The sequence below is a fragment of the Ornithorhynchus anatinus genome, chromosome X1 (genome assembly GCF_004115215.2).
Source record: "Ornithorhynchus anatinus isolate Pmale09 chromosome X1, mOrnAna1.pri.v4, whole genome shotgun sequence".
NCBI lineage: Eukaryota > Metazoa > Chordata > Mammalia > Monotremata > Ornithorhynchidae > Ornithorhynchus > Ornithorhynchus anatinus.
In genome coordinates this window covers 101,242,274-101,251,167 of record NC_041749.1, presented here as the reverse complement: position 1 = coordinate 101,251,167, position 8,894 = coordinate 101,242,274, and the positions used below count along the sequence as shown (strand labels likewise).

Genomic DNA, 8,894 nt, shown 5'->3' with positions numbered 1-8,894 from the left:
TCCCAAGCATTTAGTACAGCACACTGTGTCCAATAATCACTCAATACATGTCATTGATAGATTGATTCAGTATTCACATATGCTGAAATAATTTGCAGTCACTTGAAATAGACTCACACCCTGAGACCAAACATGAAAGAGCAAAACAATTGTCCATTTGCCAAAAATAGAAATCCTAAAATCTGGCCAAGTGAAAACGTTCACACACATCATCAGACTGGGTGATTAACGAAGGCTGTGGGAATTTTTTTTTACACCTAGCAGATAACCAACTCTATTATCTTGTATTGTCCCAAAAGCTTAGTGCTCGGCACACAGTAAGCATGCAATAAATATGATTGATTGATTGCAGAAGCTTACCATGTAGAGAAGATTCATCTCTCATCTCTACTTGGATATCTTTAACCACTCACTCTCCAATGGCTCCTTCCCCTCTGCCTTCAAACATGTCCATGTCTCCCCCATCCTAAAAAAACCCTCTCTCGACCCCACTTCCCCTTCCAGTTATCGCCCTATCTCCCTACTACCCTTCCTTCCCAAGATCCTACAATGAGTTGTCTACACTCGCTGCTTAGAATTCCTTAATTCCCATTCTCTCCTGGACCCCCTCCAATCTGGCTTCCGTCCCCTCTACTCTACCGAGACTGCTCTGTCTAAGGTCACCCATGACCTCCTTCTTGCCAGATCCAATGGCTCCTACTCTATTCTAATCCTCCTTGACCTGTCTGCTGCCTTTGACACTATCGACCATCCCCTTCTCCTCCACACCTTATCTCACCTTGGCTTCAGGGACTCCGTCCTCTCCTGGTTCTCCTCTTATCTCTCTGGCCGGTCATTCTTGGTCTCCTTCGCAGGCTCCTCCTCCCCCTCCCATCCTCTAACTGTTGGGGTTCCCCAAGGGTCAGTTCTTGGCCCTCTTCTGTTCTCCATACACACTCACTCCCTTGGTGAACTCATTTGCTCTCATTCATTTATTCATTCAATTGTATTTATTGAGCGCTTACTATGTGCAGAGCACTGTACTAAGTGCTTGGAATGTACAAATCGGCAACGGATAGAGACAGTCCCTGCCCTTTGACGGGCTTACAGTTTAATCGGGGGAGACAGGCAGACAAGAACAATGGCAATAAATAGAGTCAAGGGGAAGAACATCTCATAAAAACAATGGCAAATAAATAGAATCAGGGTGATGTACATCTCATTAAACAAAATAAACAAAATAAATAGGGTGATGAAGATATATACAGTTGAGCGGACGAGTACAGTGCTGAGGGGGTGGGACGAGAGAGGGGGAGGAGGAAAGGGAAAGCGGGGAGAAGAGGGTTTAGCTGCGGAGAGGTGAAGGGGGGGTAGAGGGAGCAGAGGGAAAAAGGGGGGAGCTCAGTCTGGGAAGGTCTCTTGGAGGAGGTGAGCTTTAAGTAGGGATTTGAAGAGGGGAAGATAATTAGATTGTCTGAGGTGAGGAGGGAGGGCATTCCAGGACCGCGGGAGGACGTGGCCCAGGGGTCGACGGGAGGATAGGCGAGACTGAGGGATGGTGAGGAGGTGAGTGGCAGAGGAGCAGAGCGTGCGGGGTGGGCAGTAGAAAGAGAGAAGGGAGGAGAGGTAGAAAGGGGCAAGGTGATGGAGAGCCTTGAAGCCTAGAGTGAGGAGTTTTTGTTTTGAGCGGAGGTTGATAGGCAACCACTGGAGGTGTTTAAGAAGGGGAGTGACATTCCCAGAACGTTTTTTCAGGAAGATGAGCCAGGCAACGGAGTGAAGAATAGACTGGAGCGGGGCGAGAGAGGAGGAAGGGAAATCAAAGAGAAGGCTGACACAGTAGTCTAGCCAGGAAGGTAGCCGTTTGGGTGGAGAGGAAAGGGCAGATCTTGGCGATATTGTAAAGGTGAGACCGGCAGGTCTTGGTAACAGATAGGATGTGTGGGGTGAACGAGAGAGACGAGTCAAAGATGACACCGAGGTTGCGGGCCTGAGAGATGGGAAGGATGGTCGTACCATCCACGGTGATAGGGAAGTCTGGGAGAGGACCGGGCTTGGGAGGGAAGATGAGGAGCTCAGTCTTGCTCATGTTGAGTTTTAGGTGGCGGGCAGACATCCAGGTGGAAATGTCCTGGAGGCAGGAGGAGATGCGAGCCTGAAGGAAGGGGGAGAGGTCAGGGGCAGAGATGTAGATCTGCATGCCATCTGCGTAGAGATGGTAGTCAAAGCCGTGAGAGCGAATGAGTTCACCAAGGGAGTGAGTGTAAATGGAGAACAGAAGAGGACCAAGAACTGAACCCTCAGGAACTCCAACAGTTAAAGGATGGGAGGGGGAGGAGGCACCTGCGAAGGAGACCGAGAATGACCGGCCAGAGAGAGAAGAGGAGAACCAGGAGAGGACAGAGTCCGTGAAGCCAAGGTGAGATAAGGTGTGGAGGAGGAGGGGATGGTCGACAGTGTCAAAGGCAGCTGAGAGGTCAAGGAGGATTAGAATGAGTAGAAGCCATTGGATTTGGCAAGAAGGTGGTCATGGGTCACCTTAGAGAGAGCAGTCTCAGTACAGTGGACGACTTCCACTATCATCTCTATGCAGATGACACACAGATCTGCATCTCTGCCCCGTCCTCTCCCCCTCCCTTCAGGCTCATGTCTCCTCCTGCCTCCAAGACGGCTCTACCTGGATGTCTGCCCGCCACCTAAAACTCAACATGACCAAAACTGAGCTCCTCATCTTCCCTCCCAAGCCCGGTCCTCTCCCTGAATTCCCTATCACTGTGGATGGTACGACCATCCTTCCCATCTCTCAGGCCCGCAACCTCGGTGTCATCTTTGACTCGGCTCTCTCCTTCACCCCACACATCCAATCCGTCACCAAAACCTGCCGGTCTCACCTTTATAATATCGCCAAGATCCCCCCTTTCCTCTCCATCCAAACGGCTATTTTACTGTTACAGGCTCTTGTAATATCCCGGCTAGATTACTGTGTTAGCCTGCTCTCTGATCTCCCTTCCTCCTCTCTCTCCCCACTCCAGTCTATTCTTCACTCCGCTGCCCGGCTCATCTTCCTGCAGAAACGCTCTGGGCATGTCACTCCCCTTCTTAAAAACCTCCAGTGGCTGCCTATCAACCTCCACACAAAACAAAAACTTCTCACTCTAGGCTTCATCACCTTGCCCCACCCTACCTCTCCTCCCTTCTCTCTTTCTACTGCCCACCCTGCACGCTCCGCTCCTCTGCCGCCCACCTCCTCACCGTCCCCCTTTCTCGCCTATCCAATGCCCTCCCTCCTCACCTCCGCCAAACTGATTCTCTTCCCCTCTTCAAAACCCTACTTAAAACTCACCTCCTCCAAGAGGCCTTCCCAGACTGAGCTCCCCTTTTCCCTCTGCTCCCTCTACTCCCCCCTTCACCTCTCCGCAGCTAAACCCTCCTTTCTCCCCTTTCCCTCTGCTCCTCCCCCTCTCCCTTTCCATCCCCTCAGCACTGTACTCATCAGCTCAACTGTATATATTTTCATTACTCTATTTATTTTGTTAATGAGATGTACATCACCTTGATTCTGTTCATTTGCTATTGTTTTAATGAGATGTTCATCCCCTTGATTCTATTTATTGCTATTGTTCTTGTCTGTCCGTCTCCCCCGATTAGACTGTAAGCGGGTCAAAGGGCAGCGACTGTCTCTATCTGTTACCAATTTGTACATTCCAAGCGCTTAGTACAGTGCTCTGCACATAGTAAGCACTCAATAAATACTATTGAATGAATGAATGTCCCTCTAACACCTCAAACTTTAACATGTCCAAAACAGGACTTCACTTTCCCAGCAAAACCATATACTGGCCTCATTTTCCCATCACTGTAGATAGCACTGCTATCCTCTCTCTCACTCTCATAACTCATAACCTTGGCATCATCTTAGATTCATCTCTCTCATTTAACCCACATATTCAATCTGTCATGAAATCCTGTTGGTTCCACCTTCACAACCACTAAAATTCACCCTTCCTTCCCCATCCAAACTGCTACCGCATTAATCCAAGCTCTTTTTCTATCTCACCTCAATTATTGCATTGGCCTCCTTGCTGACCTCCCTGCCTCCTGTCTCTCCCCACTCCAGTCCATCCTTCACTTTGTTGCTCAGAACGTTTTTCTATTTGGCTGGGAACACATCTACCAACTCTGTTATATCATACCCTCCAAGTTGCTTCATACAATAGATAAAATTGATTGAGTACAATAAATTAAATAGACATGTCTGGGCACAAATCCCAATGGCATGGGCAGGATTGCCAATGGATTAGGATTCAACTCTCAACTCTGACCATGGAAAGTGCCTAGTAAAAGAGAAAGTTTATCTATCTGATTGAAATTCCATTCTGCTCAAGGAGAAAAGAGAAAGCGTCTGTCCAACCAGGGACCATCATCCAAGTGACCAAGAAATGTCTCCAACCTCTAAGCTTTTACATCTATTCAGTCACAGAGGGTCTTTCCTATATTTGGATGAAGGGAACTGGTACAGGTGGAATTGGAAACTGATAAAATTGCAGTGCTATCTGGCAGTAAGGATGCTGGGCCAGGGTAGGCTATGGAGTGAATTAGTTATGGAGTGGTAGCATGTCCATAAGTATTTTCCTTCTACTCAACATTCTCTCTAAATGTTTTTAAGGTTTGTTTCAACCCATCCATATATTGGGCAAAACCAGAGCTGTAATGTGAATGTAACAATTAAAAATAATGCTTCCCTGTTGCTAACAACCATAAAGATTTGTATTTTCAGATTTAAGATGCTGCAATGCTCATTTTTTTTTTAACCATTCTTTGTAACTGGACCTGGGGAAGTGCCATAATCATGAAGTCTATACAGTATTTAAGAAAGAATCAGGACAGTATTACACCACCTGTTCAGCAGCAATTACCTCAACATCTATATTCCACATTTTTAGAACTCCAGTTTGGCTTCCAGTTGCTTCAGATTGACATTTCTGGAAAGGGTAGTGTGCTGATAGTGTAGTTCAATATGAAAGCTCAGTGGGAGTACTGAGGAGAGGGAAGAAATAAAAGCAGTAGAAATTTGTTAAGTCTACTTGGGAAACTTAAAAGCTTAGAATTACAGATATGCTGACCTTCTAGAATATTTTTCCTGCTTAAGGTATTTCTTTAGAAAGATCTTATGAAATCAGTCTGTTCCTGCTTTCTGCATAAATTAATCCACTGAGTTAGTAGATGCTATTCCTAGCTTTGGTATTTTTCAAAGTCTCTTCAAAGAATGCCCTTGTACATCCTACCACATGCTTGCCAAGGGATGATTCATCTTTTGTGCATCACTAGTTCTTCGTATGTTAGGTTACTCTCCTTGAGACTTGACCCTCCAGGTACAAGAGTACAAATATCACTTGACCAGCTGTACACTTACTACTTATAGATAGAAAATGTGCAATTGCCTCTTTGTGGACTAAATAATTGCAAAGAGTACCAAGTCCTATTTTCAAAGAATTCATTTCAGTTATGCACTTTAACAGGCACAAATGACAGATATCACTGTTCTACTATACTCTCCCAAGTGCTTAGTACAGTGCTCTGCACACATTAAATGCTTAACAAATACCACTGATTAATTTGATTGTTAAACTATTATTTGCCAGTTGTGGGAGGACTAACTTATTTGAAGGTTCTTCCTTATTCCTCCCTACTAAATATTGGGCCATTTAATGCACTGGAAGAAGTCATTTGCTAAATTGTTCACTAGAGCTCTGGATGAATTCATTAATTTACTGGAAAAATAAGCACTCACTAAGTAAATAAAGCTCCTGTCTCTCCCCTCTTCAGTCTATACTTCACTCTGCAGTCTGGACTATCTTTCTACAGAAACGCTCTGGGCACATCACCCCTCTCCTCAAAAATCTCCAGTGGTTGCCTATCAACCTCCTTACAAAGCAAAAACTCCTCACTATTGGCTTCAAAGTTCTCCATCACCTTGCCCCCTCCTACCTCACCTCCTTTCTCTCCTTCTACAGTCCAGCCCGCACACTCCGCTCCTCTGCCTCTATTCTCCTCACTGTGCCTCGTTCTCACCTGTACCACTGTCGACCCCTGGCCCATATCCTCCTGCTGCCCTGGAACACCCTCCCTCCTCACATCCACCAAATTAGCTCACTTCCCCCCTTCAAAGCCCTACCAAAAGCTCACCTCCTCCAAGAGGCTGAACCCCCCCTTTTCCTCTGCTCCTCCTCCCCTCCCCATCTCCCCTACTCCCTCCCTCTGCTCAATCCCCTCCCTACCCCACAGTACTTGTGTATAAATGTATATATTATTCTATTTATTTTATTAATGATGTGTATATATCTACAATTCTATTCATTTTTATGCTATTGATGCCTGTCTACTTGTTTTGTTGTCTGTCTCCCCCCTTCTAGACTGTGAGCCCATTGTTGGACAGGGATTGTCTCTGTTGACGAATTGTACATTCCAAGTGCTCAGTACAGTGCCCTGCACACAGTAAGCACTCAATAAATACGATTGATTGAATGAATGAATGAATGAATGAATAAATAGGATTGACTGACTAACTGACTAACCATGATGAACAGAGGGTGCAGGAAAGAGATGAACCAGACATTCAGAGAGGCATCTGTTATTTGAGGAATCTGATGCTAATTTTGACTGTGCTCCTTGCTATCATCATTTTCAGCCAGGCTATTATTATTAGTTTCAGTCAGGTTATCATTATTAGTTTCAGCCAGGCTATTATTATTATTATTTTCAGACAGGCCAGAATCATGGCATTGGTGGCTCAGTGGTAGAATTAATGTTGGTACGTGGGAGGCCCAGGTTCAATTCCCAGCCAATGCATTAAATGTTTTGAAGCAGTGTGGCCTAGTGGAAAGAGCATGGGCTTGGAAGCTAGAGGACCTAGGTTCTAATCCCGGCTCCAACACTTACCTGCTGTGTGACCTTGGCCAAGTCACTTTGCTGTTCTGTGCCTTAGTTCCATCATCAGCAAAATGGGGATTCAAAACCTGTTCTCCTCCTACTTAGAATGTGAGGCCCATGTGGGACCTAATTATTTTACATCTGCCCCTGCTCTTAGTATAGTCCTTGTCAAATAGTAAGCACTTAACAAATACAACAATTATTATCATTATTGCTATCATTATTTTTATTGCTGTTATTATTACGGTATTTGTCAAGCACTTTTCTAGTGCTGGTGCAGATAGAAGCTAATCAGGCTGGACCCAGTCCCTGTCCCACATGGGACTCCCAATCTAAGTTTCATCATTACTCCCTCTCAGTAGTCCTCAACTATATCATTTGAAATTATACTTAACTGTATCTTTAAAATATCCATTTTGGCACCTCCATAGAACAGATCACCATAGAACAGCTGCACGTCTTGTCTTATACTGTCGGGTCGTCTCTGACCCATAGCGACACCATGGATGCATCTTTCCCAGAACACCCCACCTCCATCTGTAATTGTTCCAGTAGTGTATCCATGGAGTTTCCTTGGTAAAAATACGGAAGTGGTTTACCACTGCCTCCTTCCATGCAGTAAACTTAAGTCTCCACCCTCGACTCTCTCCCATGCCGCTGCTCCCTAGCACAGGGGAGTTTTGACTTGTAGCAGATTGCCTTGCACTGGCTAGCCACTGCCCAAGCTAGGAATGGAATGGATAGGTCTCTGCTTGACTCTCCCTCCTGTAGCCAAGACTGGTAGAGGACTGGAAACTCTCCAGGTGTGACCCTGAGAAAGAACAACTACAAGGATAGGTTATTCAAGCCATTTTCCTTACATGTTCTGTCCAACACACTTGTAGTGCAAACAGCTTTGCTTCCAAGCAGGTAGATTGACTATCTACCAGGAGTGCATTGGGATCCTCTTTGGCCACTGGATGATTGACAAACATGTGACACTGATGCAACTTCGAAAACCCAGAAAGTGCTCAATAAATGTTGTTGCCTGTCTGACTGGTGGACAGCATAATCATCACGCATTTCTCCTCCTTCATTTTTCAGCAGGAAAATAATATACAAATGATTGCTGAAATAATGTTAATGGCTCTGTTCCTTAAATGATCCAAATTGTGCACTTTAATATTCATTGGAATGCCTAAATGATGAGGTCAATCATTCAAATGAAAATTACTTAAGTATCAGCAGTAATTTCAATTCATTCTTATTTATCTGCCAAAAGAAAAGTGTTATATTTTCCTGAAAGAAAAAAACCATTTCTTTTGTACATGTTCTATATGGCCTAGTAGAAAGATCACAGGCCTGGGAGGGACCCGAGTTTACTTCGAGCTCTGTCACTTGCCTGCTTTGAGATTTTTGGGCAAGTCACTTAACTTCTTTGTGCCTCAGTTCTTCATGTAAGAAAATGGGGATAAAATATCTGTTCTTCTCCCCTTAGACTGAGGGCCCAACATGGGACAGGGCCTTAGTCCAATCCAATTATCTGGTATCTATGTCAGGGCTTGGTAAGGTGCTTGGTACATAGTAGGCATTTGACAAATGCTATAATTGTTATTATGATCATTATTATTATCAGGATAATCAGCAGCAGCAAGAGTACTTGAGTACCTCCTGAGTGTAATAATAATTGATAATGTTAATAATAATAATTACGGCATTTGTTAAGCACTTACTATATGCCAGGCATTGTACTAAGCATTGTGGTGGGTACAAGCAAATTGGGTTGGACACAGTCCCTGTACCACAGAAAGCTCACAGTCTCAGTCCCATTTTGCAGATGAGGTAACTGGGGCCCAGAAAAGTGAAATGACTTGCCCAAGGCATACAGCAGACACGTGGAAGAGCCAGGATTAGAACCCATGACCTTCTGACTCCCAGGCCCATGCTTGGGCACCTGCACATATACAGAAGCAGGAAAATAAATACATCCCGCCCACAGGAGCTTA

General features: G+C 45.0%; 1 non-coding gene across 1 annotated transcript; it reads right to left on the bottom strand.

The window, feature by feature from the left end:
• Nucleotides 1-7,592: 7,592 nt before the first annotated feature.
• Nucleotides 7,593-7,730, bottom strand: LOC114807236. The gene has a single exon (XR_003755288.1). It is a non-coding gene; the product is annotated as a small nucleolar RNA SNORA7 (small nucleolar RNA).
• Between the last annotated feature and the right edge of the window lie 1,164 nt (nt 7,731-8,894).